Source organism: Schistocerca americana, chromosome X (genome assembly GCF_021461395.2).
Source record: "Schistocerca americana isolate TAMUIC-IGC-003095 chromosome X, iqSchAmer2.1, whole genome shotgun sequence".
In the NCBI taxonomy this organism is placed as follows: domain Eukaryota; kingdom Metazoa; phylum Arthropoda; class Insecta; order Orthoptera; family Acrididae; genus Schistocerca; species Schistocerca americana.
Window position 1 is genome coordinate 901301410 of NC_060130.1, and position 18576 is coordinate 901319985.

The 18576-nt window shown below is 42.9% G+C and overlaps 1 protein-coding gene and 1 non-coding gene across 3 annotated transcripts in view; one reads left to right on the plus strand and one right to left on the minus strand.

The window, feature by feature from the left end:
* LOC124554852 (microphthalmia-associated transcription factor) overlaps positions 1-18576 on the plus strand; it is a 388895-nt gene that overhangs the window by 316129 nt on the left and 54190 nt on the right. The window lies entirely within an intron of this gene.
* Trnas-cga lies at positions 8170-8244 on the minus strand. The gene has a single exon. It is a non-coding gene; the product is annotated as a tRNA-Ser (tRNA).

Consider the following 18576-nt stretch of genomic DNA (forward strand, 5'->3'; position numbering starts at 1 on the left):
CAACTTAGAGAAGGTAGGACTGTGTTTTTCCCCACAGAGCTCCATCAGCAGTGGTCGGGTACGGATGTGGCGACCCCGTGTCAACCGGGGACTGGCCAGCGCTATCAGACGTCTTCTACCATAAACTCTGAGCATATCTCGGGGAGCATCGTTAGGCCAGCGGTGGAACGTTGTGTGTTTTAGAGAACAGAGATGTTAGCTTTACCATCTGGACTGCGAGGAAGGTAGACTCCTCGATAAAAAGAAACCCTGAACCTCAAGATGTACTAAATATTGATGAGGCTGTTCTCTAGTGGGCAACCTCTGGAACATTTGTCGCCCCCCAGCAGTGTTAGGATTACTCAGGCACATGGGGCTCTGTCTCGTTCGTCATTTGTTTGCCTTGCGGCTCGTGGAATCCCTATGAAACGACCTCAGTTCACATCTACTCCTGGTGGGACGGGTGTAATCATTGGGATACAATTTAAATTTTGCGTTTGTATCATACTTACTTGCCAAATTACTCGTATATATTTAAAAGCAAAGTATTCCTTTTGCATTGTTCTTAAAGCCTAAAACTTTACACTGTATTGTGGAAAACTGACATATTGAGAACCGTGGCTGTAAAGTATTAACTGAAACAGCAACCAGCCACAAGCAGGGTATAACAAGGTTTAGTTGGATAAACTCATGACCGGTTTCGGATTTTTTACAAATCCATCTTCAGATGCTTGTTAAACATTTCGTTTCCTTTTCTAGTAGGAGCATCGTTGTGTATCCGTTATTGGTTTGCTGCTCTAAGATAGACACAACGTATTTTGTTCACTATTTGGTGAAATTTAGGACAGATTTATTTCTCATGGCCTCTTATCAAAGCATTTATGAATGGGTTTTAAAGTTATTAAAATGGGAAGTGTGGAGTAAACTTACGTGCTGTGTGCCTCTGCGTAACGAAATCGCCGTGTGTTTTTGTTGTGAATTTTGGTATCAACACAGTTGTGGACTTGCACTCTACGAATGTTGGACTGAACAGCACTCGCGTAGTGTATGTCCACAGAAGTGTTGATCCCAAAATTCGCAACAAAAACACAGGGCGATTTCGTCAAACAGAAGCATACGGCACGTAAGTTTTCAACACATTTCACGTTTTAATAACTTTAGAACCTTTTCATAAATGCTTTGATAGAAGTCGTAAGAGCTAAATCTGTTGTAAACTCCACCAAATAGCGAACAAAAAACTTTGTCTCTCTAAGTGCAACAAACCTATTACGGGTACAAAACGAGGCCCCAGAAAGAAAACAAAACGAAACGTGTAACAACCATCTGAAGATGGATTTGTAAAAACATCCGAAACCGGTCATGGTTTGATCCAAATAGACCTTGTTAAACCTTAAATTTTACACTGCTCATTTTTTGCCGTAGTGTTTAATCTAAAGCTTTTCCAGTGTATCCGTAGGCTATGCTTATACCAGTGCTGAAAAGTGAATCACGTCATTAGTTCTCCTTGAAACGTGTGGTTTGTTTGTTTAGTTTCCCACAGAAACCTCCAGGCTCTTGTTGGATGTCTAACTTTCCCATACGCTGCCGCGGCGACGTAATCATTACCTGAGACTGTCTGCTGCCTGCAGATTGAAGGCCTCCCATTTTGTCTGTCTTGCAACCTCATGAATAAACTCCCAAAGTTTCTCGCTTCCGTGCTACTTTTCGTTGTGTAACCTAAATACTGCTTGTCATTTTGGTGTTTACTGATGGAAACAGGTGTTACCCAATAAGTTATTAAGACGGGGAGTTCATTTATTAAGATAACGCTCCACAGTATGGTCTTACTGCAGGCGGAAACTGCCATTGTGAATAGACCGATTTCAGATCACGAAGTATGCCTATGAAAGCCACGTTCAAGAGATCTTAGAAGCGCAATTTCTCAGTTAGAGTGCTCACAGACTGAAACTATGAATTTCGCTCTTTCTCGCGAGTATAACGTAGGTTATTTTTTCAAAGTACTAGACGTTCCTTTCCTCGAAGCTCAGTAAACGACATACTTCAGGCCAACGCCCCACATCACTTACCGTCGAGGGATACGACAACGGAGATCATTAACACATTAAAACAACGGTAAAATTTTTTTAGCAGCTTCTGAAATCTTTATCCAGATTTGTTGGGGCTAGATGTATAATACCAGATAGGACAATTTTCACACAATCTAAATACAGTGGAAACTGCAGCACTGCGGTTGATATAGACTTTATAAATGAAGTATTCTCTGACAAAGAAATACCGGGTTTCAACAAATTGCGAAAATCACAAAAATCAAGATAACTCGTAATTGTGTGTGCTGCGCAATGTAATAGTCTCCAGTTATTAATGGCTGATGTTAGATGATTTAAATTATTATGATATTATTATTGTTATTTATCTTTACCAGCAATTACGGGTCGTTACCACAGAGTCAACAATACTGAGCCGATTTGCTCTGTCCTCACAAATAATTTTTCAGTCTCTACAGTTTTATCTTTTCCTTATCACTTTGACTATTATCAAGGTATCTTTTACTTGAACGTCTAATAGGTCGTCTTCCAGTAAGCAGCTCTTCCATAACTCTATTGACGGCCCTGTTTGGTGGTGATTTAATGACAGGCCGTATCCACTACAATCATTTAGCTTTCATGTTTGCCCCTGTATCTAGTATTTCGTGTTAATTTCATTATACGACACTCTCCAGTCATGATTTTGCGTTCAAACATTTATAATTTTTTTACAGTGCAGGTTTCAGATCTGTAGGTTAAAACTGATAAAGTAATGCTTTGTGTATGTGCAATGTAGATTAGAGATATACTGAATTTTTATAACTGGCATAAGACCATAATGACTTGTCTTTCGAATTCATGTTTCGATTTCGGTTTTTATTGCGTTTTAAGATGATAATAGGATGCCAGGACAAATTGATTGGTCGCTTTCAGAAGTTGCGTTTTCAGTTTGTGGTGCATTGTTGTTTGCTGCGAGTTCAGAGGAGGTGCTTTGTTTTATGGATGTTCGTCAGATCACCCGTACCTTTTGTAGCATTTGTCAGTAGAATTGTAAGGGCTTTTAGTTTATTTTCATTCCCAGCTCATGAGCCGTCTCGTCAACATATGTGAGGATATTAAACAAGCTCTTAAATTGTGCTCTACTTTGCCTTAATTTTCATTTTTCAGATAGTTTGTTAGTTATTACGTAAAACTGGAGATAGTGAAGCCCTTTGTCTGACTCCCATTTTCATCTCGAAATTTTCAGAGATTTTCTCGAATTTTATCTTACTTTTTGAGTTTTTAGGGAAGCATTTTATCAAATTTATCAATTCGTTAGGGACCTGAAGTTTCCTAGTGCATATCCGTAAATATTCCCAATCAATAATATAAAAAAAGTGTTTTTTAAAATCTGTGACAAGTATATGCAAGCTATTTTGTCGAAAACTAATATTCTGACCTGCGGCAGTGTACAAAATAGGTTGACTCTTACACAGAAGATAACAGCAACCAACTACTTTTTATAATGCTGTTTGTTTATGTAAATAACGCCATTACCGGTTTCGAACCACAGGTTCATGTTCAGATGGCTCGTTCACGTTAAGATAAATTTTCATTAGCATTAACTTTTCGTTTTCCGAGTTGACGAAATTTACTTCGGGTGGTGGTGCCCAACAACCAAGTATGGATGTTTAAGTTAAAAACTACCTGTGCAGTTTTGAAGTAGTACATGTAACTTAAGTGTGGTGTAATGTTGTTGTACAGGTTGTCTGTGCTCCATAGGAAGAGAACGTCATTCTTGATTCCTGTTGCAAAAGAAATTGGGAAAACTCGAATCTAAAATCTTCCCCTTCGTGAACGTTGTAGCAGTTAAGATGGTGTATATTTGCAGAACAGCACGATTATTGCAAAACCGTTCCGTGTCCGAAGCAGAGAGCTCCAGTTGCTGCTAACTGTACGGGGAAGCCCGTCGCCACACGTGCGTCACTCGGCAGAGCATAGCCGCAATTGCGTGACGCGCGGTTCCATAAACCGAGCGCCCCTAGTTCACGTCCTTGAATAAATTTGTGTCTCATTTACGTGGGCGCCAGTGGTGGCTGCGAGTGTTCACCGAGCCAGAATGTCGGAGGGGCTTTTCGCAGCTGTGGCGTGGCACTCCAAGAGACCAACCAGTTCTGCCGGGTGTCGTAGCGCCCACGCACGCAGATTTAGGAGCTCTGCAAGCAGGTCAGCCGGTCACGATGGTGCGCACTCTACTTATCATCCGTTATCGGGAATCGAATCGCCAGACACGAACCTCGTTTTCGGCAGAGAGGACGAAATATATACTCAATACACGTTTCGAGTTTCTATGGATCTCAAGAACGAAACGAAATTTTAAAATGTAAGTTTAAATGATTTGATAGTGCTTGCAGTGGTCACTCTTTGTTTATTTGTTGTACTATTGTACAATTTTGCTCGTAAACCCTTTTAAAGTATCCAGATAAACGGACGCAACAGAAGTTCATTGCATTAATAATGTGTTAAAAGTACACACACTAAGAGATCATACCATAAAATGTGCTATCGTTAATAAAAACTTACTGTAAAAAAATTCAGCAATGGCGTATTGTGCCATACTAGTCTCTCTACCTGTTATACACTGATCAGCCAGAACATTATGACCACCGACCTGCTGTCGGTATAAACCCGTCCAGTCGATAGCAACGTCACCTGGCAAGGAATGACTGCTATTCACACACACACACACACACACACACACACACACACACACACACACACACACAGTGTATGTAGTATCAGTTATCGTGGTGTCCGTGTGTAGAATGGGGAAGTTTGACCTGAGACTCGGCACGAGCATTTCGGAATCTGCGCGACTTGCCGGGTGTTCGAGGAGTGGTGTGGTGAGTGTCTTCAATACGTGGCGAGACCACGTCCAGATGACGTGGCGTTGCACTTCTACCCCGTATAAAAGATGTCGGACGTCGTAGGCTGGGCAGACGGGTAAAACGGGACAGGTGGCGAACTGTGGTGGAACTAACACCAGACTTTAATGCTGAGCAGGGTACAAGTGTGTCTGAACACACAGTGCACTGAACATTCCTAACGATGGGCCTCCGCAGCCGACGACCCATGCTTGTGCCAATGTTCAACACCACGGCATCGGCAACTAAGACTGAAATGGACACGTGACCATCGGCACTGGACGTTGGCGCAGTGGCAGAGCGTTGCATGATCTGATGAACCCCGATACATTCTTCATCATGCCGATGGGAGTGCGCGAATCCGTCGTCTTCCAGAGGAACAGCTCCTTGACACCTGTACTGCGGGACGGAGACAAGCTGGCGGCGACTCCATTATGCTCTGGGGAGCATTCGTGGGGCATCCATGGGTCTAGTGGAGCTCATGCAAGGCACCAGGATGGCCACACTGGTTGCAGACCACGTACACCCCTGCATGACGATCACATTTCACGACAGTACTGGCGTTTTTCAACATGGTAATACGTCATGTCACAAGGCCAGGAGTGTAATGGAGTGGTTCGAGGAACACAGTGACGAGTTTCAATTGCTGTGCTGACCACCCAACTCACCAGATCTAGACGCGATCGGACACATCTGGGATGTGACTGGACGTAGCGTAAGGGCTCATCGCTCCTCTCCCCGGAATTTACTGCATTTAGGTGGCTTGTTTGTGCAGATGTGGTGCCATCTCCCTCCATCGACCTACCAACGCCTCATTGCTTGCATGCAACGACGTGTCGCCGCTGTTATTCGTATCACAGGTGGACAAATCGGCTATTAGATAGGTGATAGTAATGTTCTGGCTGGTAAGTGTGTTTCAGTTGTGTGCACTGTTGTTGTGCTTGCGACTGCAAATGTCGTATTTGTGAGGCAACCAGTATCACTAGCACGTCAAAAATTAAAAAGTACGTTTCATATGGATTAATAAGTCGATATGCAGCGGGATTTTGGAACATATATTGTGTTCAAACATTATGAATTGCCTCAAAGAAAACTGTCTATTGACACACAGTCAACATGGGTTTAGAAAACATCGTTCCTGTGAAACGCAACTAGCTCTTTATTCACATGAAGTGTTGAGTGCTATTGACAAGGGATTTCAGATCGATTCCGTATTTCTGGATTTCCGGAAGGCTTTTGACACTGTACCACACAAGCGACTTGTAGTGAAATTGCGTGCTTATGGAATATCGTCTCAGTTGTGTGACTGGATTTGTGATTTCCTGTCAGAGAGGTCACAGTTCGTAGTAATTGACGGAATCTCATCGAGTAAAACAGAAGTGATTTCTGGCGTTCCCCAAGGTAGTGTTATAGGCCCTTTGCTGTTCCTTATCTGTATAAACGATTTGGGAGACAGTCTGAGCAACCGTTTTAGGTTGTTTGCAGATGACGCTGTCGTTTATCGACTAATAAAGTCATCAGAAGATCAAAACAAATTGCAAAACTATGTAGAAAAAATATCTGAATGGTGCGAAAATTGGTAGTTGACCATATGTTGTGGGGAAGGCTAATCAAAGACTGCGTTTTGTTGGCAGGACACTTAGAAAATGTAACAGATCTATTGGCAGGACATTTAGAAAATGTAACAGATCTACTAAGGAGATTGCGTACACTACGCTTGTCCGTCCTCTTTTAGAATACTGCTGTGTGGTCTGGGATCCTTAGCAGATAGGACTGACGGAGTACATCGAAAAAGTTCGAAGAAGGGCAGTACGTTTTGTATTATCGCGAAATATGGGAGAGAGAGTCACAGAGATGATACGGGATTTGGGCTGGACATCATTAAAAGAAAGGCGCTTTTCGTTGCGACGGAATCTTCTCGCGAAATTCCAATCACCAACTTTCTCCTCCGAATGCGAAAATATTTTGTTGACACCGACCTACACAGGGAGAAACGATCACCACGGTAAAATAAGGGAAATCAGAGATCGTACGGAAAGATATAGGTGTTCGTTCTTTCCGCGCGCTATGAGATTGGAATAATAGAGAATTGTGAAGGTGGTTCGATGAACCCTGTGCCAGGGTAGAAGTCGGGAAATGAGTGTTATCCTTTGCTGTTTACCTTGTCGATAAACATAACTAAAACTCCTGTTCAGCAACCGAATTTGCAAATGCGAGCCGGCCGCGGTGGTCTCGCGGTTAAGGCGCTCAGTCCGGAACCGCGCGACTGCTACGGTCGCAGGTTCGAATCCTGCCTCGGGCATGGATGTGTGTGATGTCCTTAGGTTAGTTAGGTTTAATTAGTTCTAAGTTCTAGGGGACTGATGACCACAGAAGTTAAGTCCCATAGTGCTCAGAGCCATTTGAACCATTTTTGCAAATGCGAAGATTATTGCATTATAGGAACTAATTGAACCGAGTCTAATTTGGAGTAAGTATATTGAAACATTAATCAAAAGTTATCTCAATACTAAACGTGAAATGTTGGGAACTATGTTCTAAAGAAAAGTAGAGATTGGCTATTTCCGCTGTTTAAGAGAAGAGGTGTTCCATAAGAGGGAAATAAAACGAAGAGAACAAACTTTTCATTGAAAAAGAGCGTTTCTCGTCCTAACCAAGCAGTAAACCTCTATATATACAGCGTCACAGGAATTCGGTTTTACGTTAAAAAAAGAGAATGAAAAGGCTCGCGTGCGAAACATCTCGTGGACTACAGCAACCCAAGAGAGAAGGTACTTCACATCTTTCGTTACACAAATCTGTTGATAAGAAACACCTGACGAAGCTACAAGAGAGCCATGTGTGGTGCTCGTGTTCTCGCTCGATGTAAACTCCGTGATACAGAAGTAGCTTGGCGACAGCTGCATGTTGGTTGCCGTGCTTGTCTTCCGCGAAGGGCTGTGCTGCGCCAGGAAGCGCAGCTCAGCTGTAGGGTTCCCCTTTAACTTGGCTGGCGTCGAGGTCACTGCTGCGGATTCCGCGAAAGCTTACCAAGGCCACGGCCATTATCAAGGGATCCAAATGCAAATGCGGATGTGGTTGTCACGCGAACATTGCTTAATAAAGAAGAAAACCTCGTAAGTATCCTGGCGCCGAATGTCAGATCACTCGTTTTTGCAAATTGTATAGAGACTTTAAACAGAAACAGTAGGAAGAATGAAGTGATGTCTTCGAAAAACAAAAGATAGGGAGTTAGATAAAACTTCCTGGCAGATTAAAACTGTGTGCCGGGCCGAGACTCGAACTCGGGACCTTTGCCTTTCGCGGGCAAGTGCTCTACCAACTGAGCTACCCAAGCACGACTCACGCCCCGTGAGATTGTCCGTCAAACACTGAACACAGATGAAGCATGAAACGGGAAGAAGATGTACTGAACTGTGAAAAAAGAAACAGTGAACGGTCTAAGCTCAAGATGTGCAATATCGAGTGAAGTGCAAGAACCACGGCGTCGTGGTATGGGTCACGGTGTTGGTTTACAAAGCCGGCGACCCGTGTTCAAACCTACCTCGTGCCCCGTTTTTCTTCATAAAATTATGAACTTTCTGTCCGTCACCAATGTATCCGTCTGTTCTTCTGTAGTCTTGGCAATTTTCATACTATACACTGGTTGTAGAGTAGACTGGTAAGAAAATAGAACAGAGTGGTAAGACTGCTCAAGCTCAGGGCTATGCAGGTGATATTCCGTGACATTTGTGTAGAGCAAATAGGATGTTCGTACGTCTGGAGCTCCCTTCCTTACACCTCGCCGTTGCAAACGGGCGCAGTTAAATGTGATGAATAGTGAGAGCAAGCGAGATGCCGCATAGTGCTCTCATAGAAATGAAAGCAACAAATAAACGGGTGTGAACTATGTTACAACAAAGGAATTCAAGAGTCAAAACTTCCAAAAGGGAACGCAAGAGTCAGAACACGTGTTACTTGTGTAGAGCCGGCCGGTGTGACCAAGCGATTCTAGACGCTTCAGTCCGGAACCGCGTGACCGCTACGGTCGCAGGTTCGAATCCTGCCTCGGGCATGGATGTGTGCGATATCCTTAGGTTAGTTAGGTTTAAGTAGTTCTAAGTATTAGGGGACTGATGACCTCCGATGTTAAGTCCCATAGTACTCAGAGCCATTTGAACAATTTGAACTTGTGTAGAATAAATAGGATGTTCGTACGTCTGGAGGTCCTTTCCTTACACCACGCTGTTGCAAACGGACACGAATTTGAATACAGCGAACAAACACGTCAGTGAACGAACGGACAGTTCATAGTTTTGTGAAAACCATGGGGAAAGGGGGGGGGGGGGGGTTGAGCTTGAACCGCTCACTGCTTCTATTTTGCTTCTTTTTTCACAGTTCAGTGCTCGTTCTTCCTGTTTTCCTGCTTGATGGTTCAAATGGCTCTGACCACTATGGGACTTAACATCGGAGGTCATCAGTCCCCTAGAACTTAGGACTACTTAAACCTAACTAATGTAAGGACATCATTCACATTCATGCCCGAGGCAGGATTCGAACCTGCGACCGTAGCGGTGGCGCGGTTCCAGACTTAATCATGCTTGATTTGTGTTCAGTTTTTGACGTGGGCCATCTTACCACCAAATCTGAGGGAGGTGCGATGAGGAGTTTTTTCCCTCGTAATGAAGAATCCACTTTACTGACACCCTCAGTGACGGAATTATATTATGCTGTTGCTGCTGAATATTAAAACTATCTTCTTATTATAATAACCGTTCCTAGTTTAATATTAATTTTATGTTGTATATATCTGCTCACAAAATAAACCAAATCCACGGAAATAAAAATAAGTTGGGAGTCGAATGTGACGGAACTCACTCACAGTCAAAAACACTTCGCTCGTCATAAACATAGCGTACAGACACAACATCAAGCAGAATTTTGTAGCTCTAGGAACACGTGCAAAATTTACACGACTTATTGGCAAGTCTGATATAAAACCGTGTAAATGCAGAGTACGATTATTTGAGGATCACTACAGCATTTACTGAGATGTGAGGCCGGCCGGAGTGGCCGTGCGGTTCTAGGCGTTTCAGTTTGGAACCGCGTGACCGCTACGATCGCAGGTTCGAATCCTGCCTCGGGCATGGATGTGTGTGATGTCCTTAGGTTAGTTAGGTTTAAGTAGTTCTAAGTTCTAGGGGACTGATGACCTCAGATGTTAAGTCCCATAGTGCTCAGAGCCATTTGAACCATTTGAGATGTGATTCAGTTACTGATATTGTGTATGAGCCCTGTAGCAAATGATTCCCAATCGTTTTTGAAAGCTGCTATCAACTCGAGAGGCGTCTTGGGAAGACTGCGAACGACGTCTGGCCTCCCAAGAACAGTCCAGATTGGGAGATTCAAAGTTTTACTAGTTTTTTCCACCAAGGAAGACGTCCGCTGCACATGGCGCTCATAAACGATCATTAACATCATTACAACCCGTACTAAAATTACATGTGCTACTTCAAAGCAACACACACAGTTTTTGCACGGAATCTTTGCGATTTAAGATATTCGCCCAGTACATGAACCCTATGAAACCATCACCGATGGCACCGAGGTACGGACCCGACATACATAAATGTCAAGAAATATCACCTGCATAGACCTGAGCTGGAACATTTCTTCGTAGAAAGATCTAAAGATATATGTGACCTTCTAAAGGTACAACAGATACCAGTCTCTCCCCCTCCCCCCCCCCCCAAAAAAAAGAAGAACCACCACCCCAAGCGACACACACGAATTGTCTTCTCTGATTTATAGCCCAGTGTACTTGATGACATGCCCACTGCAATTGCTTCAACCTGTAGCATGCGTGGCTACCTGCATTGTGAGGCCACGGTGATAGAATTAAGCGTAGACTGTTAGTGGTATTTGGTCGTGGCCCTATTCCTTAGTGTCCAACATAAAATATTATCATCTGCGGGAGTCGGAAATGTTAGCTGAATCTTTTGCATTCCGAACCTGCAGTTACACATTGTTTCTACTGAGTATGAACAACAGAAGGAGAAACATTCAACCATGTTGTTATTTTTGAGTCTGCTATCTAGCAATTGCCCTCCATTTAGCTCGTCTGGGTAATGTTTGTTCGACTGCGTTCGATCATGATGGGCATCTCAACTGCTTTCTCTAACTACGTACTAACAAGGGAAACTTCCCATCGCACCCCCTTCATATTTAGTGGTAAGAGGGCCCAGCGGGCAGCCCGTCAGAAACTGAACACAGATTAAGCATGACAACAGGACGAAGGTGTGCTAAACTATGGAAAAAAAAAGCAAAAGTACTGATAGGAAACGGTCCGTGCTTAACAAATGCAACATTGAGCGGAGAAGACGAGCGACGGCGGCGTGGTTAAAGCACCCCCCCCCTCTTTTTTTTCTGTTCGCTGTATTCAAATGTGTGTGTGTGTGTGTGTGTGTGTGTGTGTGTGTGTGTGTGTGTGTGTCGTGGTGTAACGTCAGTCTGCAACAGCGAGGAGTAGGGAAGGGACCTATAATGAAAGTTAATTATGCACAACTGCTATATTTGTAGCCGAAAGCAAGTGGATTGTCGGTATGCCTCTGTGTGGGCTCTAATCTCTCTGATTTTATCCTCATGGTCTCTTCGCGAGATATACGTAGGAGGTATGTTCTCGACACTTCAACAAAAGCCCGTACCGAGCTACTGAGCGTCTCTTCTGCAGAGTCTTCCACTGGAGTTTATCTGTCATCTCCGTAACGCTTTCGCGATTACTAAATGATCCTCCAACGAAGCGCGCTGCTCTCCGTTGGATCTTCTCTATCTCTTCTGTCAACCCTATCCGGTACGGATCCCACACTGCTGGGCAGTATTCAAGCAGTGGGCGAACAAGCGTACTGTAACCTACTTCCTTTGTTTTCGGATTGCATTTCCTTAGGATTCTTCCAATGAATCTGTCTGGCATCTGCTTTACCGACGATTAATTTTATATGATCATTCCATTTTAAATCACTCCTAATGCGTACTCCCAGTTAATTTATGGAATTAACTGCTTCCAGTTGTTGACCTGCTATATTGTAGCTAAATGATATAGGATCTTTCTTTCTATGTATTCGCAGCACATTACACTTGTCCACATTGAGATTTAATTGCCATTCCTTGCACCATGCGTCAATTCGCTGCAGATACTCCTGCATTTCAGTACAATTTTCCATTGTTAAAACCTCTCGATGTACCACAGCATCATCCGCAAAAAGCCTCAGTGAACTTCCGATGTCATCCACAAGGTCATTTATGTATATTGTGAATAGCAACGGTCCTACGACACTCCCCTGCGGCACACCTGAAATCACTCTTACTTCGGTAGACTTCTCTCCATTGAGAATGACATGCTGCGTTCTGTTATCTAGGAACTCTTCAATCCAATCACACAATTGGTCTGATAGTCTATATGCTCTTACTTTGTTCATTAAACGACTGTGGGGAACTGTATCGAACGCCTTGCGGAAGTCAAGAAACACGGCATCTACCTGGGAACGGTTTTGAAGTTGCGTTCCGTTTTGGAAGTTTTGACTCTTGAATTCCTTTGTTATGACGTAGTTCACATCCGTTTATTTGTTGTTTTTATTTCAATGAGACGCCTGTGTTATATCTTGCCTGCTCTCACTATTCATCACATTTACTTGCGATGGTAATGTATTCTTACCACGTGCCTTATAATCTATAAGCAATGTATAGCATGACAGCTGCCAAGATTACAGAAAGAGAACAAACATTTCAGTGACCGGACGGACAGTTCATAAAACTGTGAAAAAACAACTAAAAATAAATGGTGCGAGGGGGTTTGGAACCCGGCACGCCTGCTTCGCAGTCCAATACTGTGACCACTTGACACGACGCCATGGCTGTGAGGGTGTGCTCAATATTCCACTTGCTAAGTTTCGACCGTTCACTGTTTCTATTTTGCTAGCGTTTACACCTTCTTCCTCTTTTAATGCTTGATCAGTGTTCAGTTTCTGACGGGCTGTCCACTGGGCCATCTTACCACTAAATCTGAGGGAGATGCTATGGGGAGGTTCCATTGTCAGCAAGCCACCACACGGTGCAATGCGGGAGGGTACCTTGTACGACTACTAGTCATGCTCTTTAATGTTATACTCGCAAAAAGAGCAAGGGAAAAACGACTGTGAGTGTGCTACCGCACTAGTTCGGATTTCTTTTTCGTCTCTTCGTGGTCCTTACGCGAAACGTAGGTTTTCGGCAGTAGAATAGTTCCGAAGTCATTGGTAAATGCCGACTCTCTAAATTTTTCTCAGTAGTGTTTTGCGGAAAGAACGTAGTCTTCCCTACTGGAATTCCCATTTTAGTTTACGGAGCATTTCCGTAATACGTGTTGATCCAACCTATCGGTAACAAGTGTAGCAGCACCTCTGAATTGGTTCGATGTCTTCCTCTTATCCTACCTCATGAAGATCTCAAACACTCGAGCAATACTCAGCTGACTTTGTATCAAATATGTATTCGTCTGCTAGGTACAGAAGATACTTGCTGATTATCGTGCAAGTGGTGGTTTAATGCAAGCTGACTGTAGTAATAAACTACTGAACTCTAGAATCAGTTGCATTATACTTTCCTGAATTATCGCTGTTTCTTTCCTTAATATATGGAAAGTACTTTGCTAATTTTATCGTTTATGTACTTCACGTTTATGCACTAATGTTAGTGAACATTGCAACGTGCAGAAAGAATATCACTAGTGATTTCAAATTCAGAACGTCGTAGAGCAGTCTACTATCATTAAGTGATTAAGATTACACACATTTATATTAGTCTCACACTCGCGAAAGAGTGTGAAATCTTTCTATGAGTGAGATTTGAGATGACTCGTCACCCCGGTCCATGAGCTAATCATTACCACAGTGGTCGCGTGTAAATATGAGAAGACCAGATTTCGATATTGTATTACCCATCAAACTTTCGCTCAGCTTTCTTTTCGTAGTTTTCAGGATGTCGTTATTTAGTCACTGTAGTGTGGTGCAACGCATTCGTACAATAGAATTCGTGTGCAGCTGCACACGTTACGATTATTAAATGCTCTCACGGTAGTGCTCCCAGAGTTGCTCAAGCACATTTGGAGCGGTATTCGGTCTCAGCCGGAACAGTATAGGTGCTTGCTGAGTATCCCACATCTTGATTATGATATACAGGTGATTGATTAGTGCATTACACCGTCGTAAGCGAGTTCTGCAGGTATATCACTGGGTGTCTTGGTTTGATTAACGACTTTATGCATTTCGGCTGATGTTGGGTTATTCCCAGTGTTCTAGTTAGTTCTTACTAGCTTCCAGGTTAGCACTTAGAAACGACCAAAAATGATTTTTCTAGTTACTGTTGACAATCATTGTGTTTAAAAAGCGGATATCCACTCACTTGGTATGTTGTTGTTGTTGTTGTGGTCTTCAGTCCTGAGACTGGTTTGATGCAGCTCTCCATGCTACTCTATCCTGTGCAAGCTTTTTCATCTCCCAGTACCTACTGCAACCTACATCCTTCTGAATCTGCTTAGTGTATTCATCTCTTGGTCTCCCTCTACGATTTTTACCCTCCACGCTGCCCTCCAATACTAAATTGGTGATCCCTTGATGCCTCAGAACATGTCCTACCAACCGATCCCTTCTTCTGGTCAAGTTGTGCCACAAACTTCTCTTCTCCCCAATCCTATTCAATACTTCCCCATTAGTTATGTGATCCACCCATCTAATCTTCAGCATTCTTCTGTAGCACCACATTTCGAAAGCTTCTATTCTCTTCTTGTCCAAACTATTTATCGTCCATGTTTCACTTCCATACATGGCTACACTCCATACGAATACTTTCAGAAATGACTTCCTGACACTTAAATCTATACTGGATGTTAACAAATTTCTCTTCTTCAGAAACGCTTTCCTTGCCATTGCCAGCCTACATTTTATATCCTCTCTACTTCTACCATCATCAGTTATTTTGCTCCCCAAATAGCAAAACTCCTTTACTACTTTAAGTGTCTCATTTCCTAATCTAATACCCTCAACATCACCCGACTTAATTCGACTACATTCCATTATCTTCGTTTTGCTTTTGTTGATGTTCATCTTATATCCTCCCTTCAAGACACCATCCATTCCGTTCAACTGCTCTTCCAAGTCCTTTGCTGTCTCTGACAGAATTACAATGTCATCGGCGAACCTCAAAGTTTTTATTTCTTCTCCATGGATTTTAATACCTACTCCGAATTTTTCTTTTGTTTCCTTTACTGCTTGCTCAATATACAGATTGAACAACATCGGGGAGAGGCTACAACCCTGTCTTACTCCCTTCCCAACCACTGCTTCCCTTTCATGTCCCTCGACTCTTATAACTGCCATCTGGTTTCTGTACAAATTGTAAATAGTCTTTCGCTCCCTGTGTTTTACCCCTGCCACCTTTAGAATTTGAAAGAGAGTATTCCAGTCAACATTGTCAAAAGCTTTCTCTAAGTCTACAAATGCTAGAAACGTAGGTTTGCCTTTCCTTAATCTTTCTTCTAAGATAAGTCGTAAGGTCAGTATTGCCTCACGTGTTCCAGTGTTTCTACGGAATCCAAACTGATCTTCCCCGAGGTTGGCTTCTACTAGTTTTTCCATTCGTCTGTAAAGAATTCGTGTTAGTATTTTGCAGCTGTGACTTATTAAGCTGATAGTTCGGTAATTTTCACATCTGTCAACACCTGCTTTCTTTGGGATTGGAATTATTATATTCTTCTTGAAGTCTGAGGGTATTTCGCCTGTTTCATACATCTTGCTCACCAGATGGTAGAGTTTTGTCAGGACTGGCTCTCCCACGGCCGTCAGTAGTTCCAATGGAATATTGTCTACTCCGGGGGCCTTGTTTCGACTCAGGTCTTTCAGTGCTCTGTCAAACTCTTCACGCAGTATCATATCTCCCATTTCATCTTCATCTACATCCTCTTCCATTTCCATAATATTGTCCTCAAGTACATCGCCCTTGTATAGACCCTCTATATACTCCTTCCACCTTTCTGCTTTCCCTTCTTTGCTTATAACTGGGTTTCCATCTGAGCTCTTGATATTCATACAAGTCGTTCTCTTATCTCCAAAGGACTCTTTAATTTTCCTGTAGGCGGTATCTATCTTACCCCTAGTGAGACAGGCCTCTACATCCTTACATTTGTCCTCTAGCCATCCCTGCTTAGCCATTTTGCACTTCCTGTCGATCTCATTTTTGAGACGTTTGTATTCCTTTTTGCCTGTTTCACTTACTGCATTTTTATATTTTCTCCTTTCATCAATTAATTTCAATATTTCTTCTGTTACCCAAGGATTTCTACTAGCCCTCGTCTTTTTACCTACTTGATCCTCTGCTGCCTTCACTACTTCGTCCCTCAAAGCTACCCATTCTTCTTCTACTGTATTTATTTCCCCCATTCCTGTCAATTGCTCCCTTATGCTCTCCCTGAATCTCTGTACAACCTCTGGTTCTTTTAGTTTATCCAGGTCCCATCTCCTTAAATTCCCACCTTTTTGCAGTTTCTTCAGTTTTAATCTACAGGTCATAACCAATAGATTGTGGTCAGAGTCCACATCTGCCCCTGGAAATGTCTTACAATTTAAAACCTGGTTCCTAAATCTCTGTCTTACCATTATATAATCTATCTGATACCTTTTAGTATCTCCAGGGTTCTTCCATGTATACAACCTTCTTTCATGATTCTTAAACCAAGTGTTAGTTATGATTATGTTGTGCTCTGTGCAAAATTCGACCAGGCGGCTTCCTCTTTCATTTCTGTCCCCCAGTCCATATTCACCTACTATGTTTCCTTCTCTCCCTTTTCCTACACTCGAATTCCAGTCACCCATGACTATTAAATTTTTGTCTCCCTTCACAATCTGAATAATTTCTTTTATTTCATCATACATTTCTTCAATTTCTTCGTCATCTGCAGAGCTAGTTGGCATATAAACTTGTACTACTGTAGTAGGCGTGGGCTTCGTATCTATCTTGGCCACAATAATGCGTTCACTATGCTGTTTGTAGTAGCTTACCCGCATTCCTATTTTCCTATTCATTATTAAACCTACTCCTGCATTACCCCTATTTGATTTTGTGTTTATAACCCTGTAGTCACCTGACCAGAAGTCTTGTTCCTCCTGCCACCGAACTTCACTAATTCCCACTATATCTAACTTCAACCTATCCATTTCCCTTTTTAAATTTTCTAACCTACCTGCCCGATTAAGGGATCTGACATTCCACGCTCCGATCCGTAGAACGCCAGTTTTCTTTCTCCTGATAACGACATCCTCTTGAGTAGTCCCCGCCCGGAGATCCGAATGGGGGACTATTTTACCTCCGGAATATTTTACCCAAGAGGACGCCATCATCATGTAATCATACAGTAAAGCTGCATGCCCTCGGGAAAAATTACGGCTGTAGTTTCCCCTTGCTTTCAGCCGTTCGCAGTACCAGCACAGCAAGGCCGTTTTGGTTATTGTTACAAGGCCAGATCAGTCAATCATCCAGACTGTTGCCCTTGCAACTACTGAAAAGGCTGCTGCCCCTCTTCAGGAACCACACGTTTGTCTGGCCTCTCAACAGATACCCCTCCGTTGTGGTTGCACCTACGGTACGGCTATCTGTATCGCTGAGGCACGCAAGCCTCCCCACCAACGGCAAGGTCCATGGTTCATGGGGGGGCACTTGGTATAAGGGGAGTTATTCCATAATAATTGATCCATCCATAGTCCTTGGACCTTGAAGAGGATGCGAGGATTGTTATCGTCTCAATTTCCCTACCTTAGAGTATCCACGTCATTATTGCGCGTGCTCGTGTCCTTTGCACCTCCGATTAAATTCCTGGAAAGCTCTCTTCCTGTGCAGTACTCTGTCATCACATTTCCAGGCGATTAAACCGTCCTTGTTCTCTAAAAAGCTAAAGGTCTTCGTCATTATTTTCCGAAGCAACCCTGTAATTTCTTTTTCTGTTGTCCAATTGATTGGTCACAGACTGAATGAATTACATCTTTCGCGTTTTGCTCGTCTTCTAAAGAATTCGGAAGTTATCCACGGGGAGCATTCGTAGTTAAAATTTCCTAAAACCATTCTTTAGTCTCAAGGTTTTCTAACGCTTCAGCGGCTAACATTTCTGGTTCTTTCCCTGCCTTATTCCCATGAATTTTAGCAATACACCAATTACTGAACGCGTAAGGCGGAGGTCGGCTGAACAGACTTAAGCGCCCATCGTTGCACTAATTACGCAGGCATTCTTCTTATATTTCAAGATAGCGATGAATTAGCTGCTAGATATTGGTATTACGGTTTTGGACGCTTCCACGACGTTTTGTATCGATGTTTCTGGTGAAATAAGGCATTAGTGAGAAGTAATCCTGCATTCATAGTTAAAATTAATGACTGATTGGATGCTGGATGATCGAAGCCCTTTCTGCCAGAGCTGATAGTCACATCGCACCCGTGCGTCGAAAACTCCTGAGGGGATGACTAATTTTTATGTGTATATGAGACGACAACGTCAAGATTGGCGTGGAATTGCTGTTGGAAGCCGTCATCTGCGTGAAATGAGAGCCTAGGCACAGTTGAATCATATCGGGTTTTGATGAGTTTGTCTTAGCCTCACGATGCATTCATTTCTC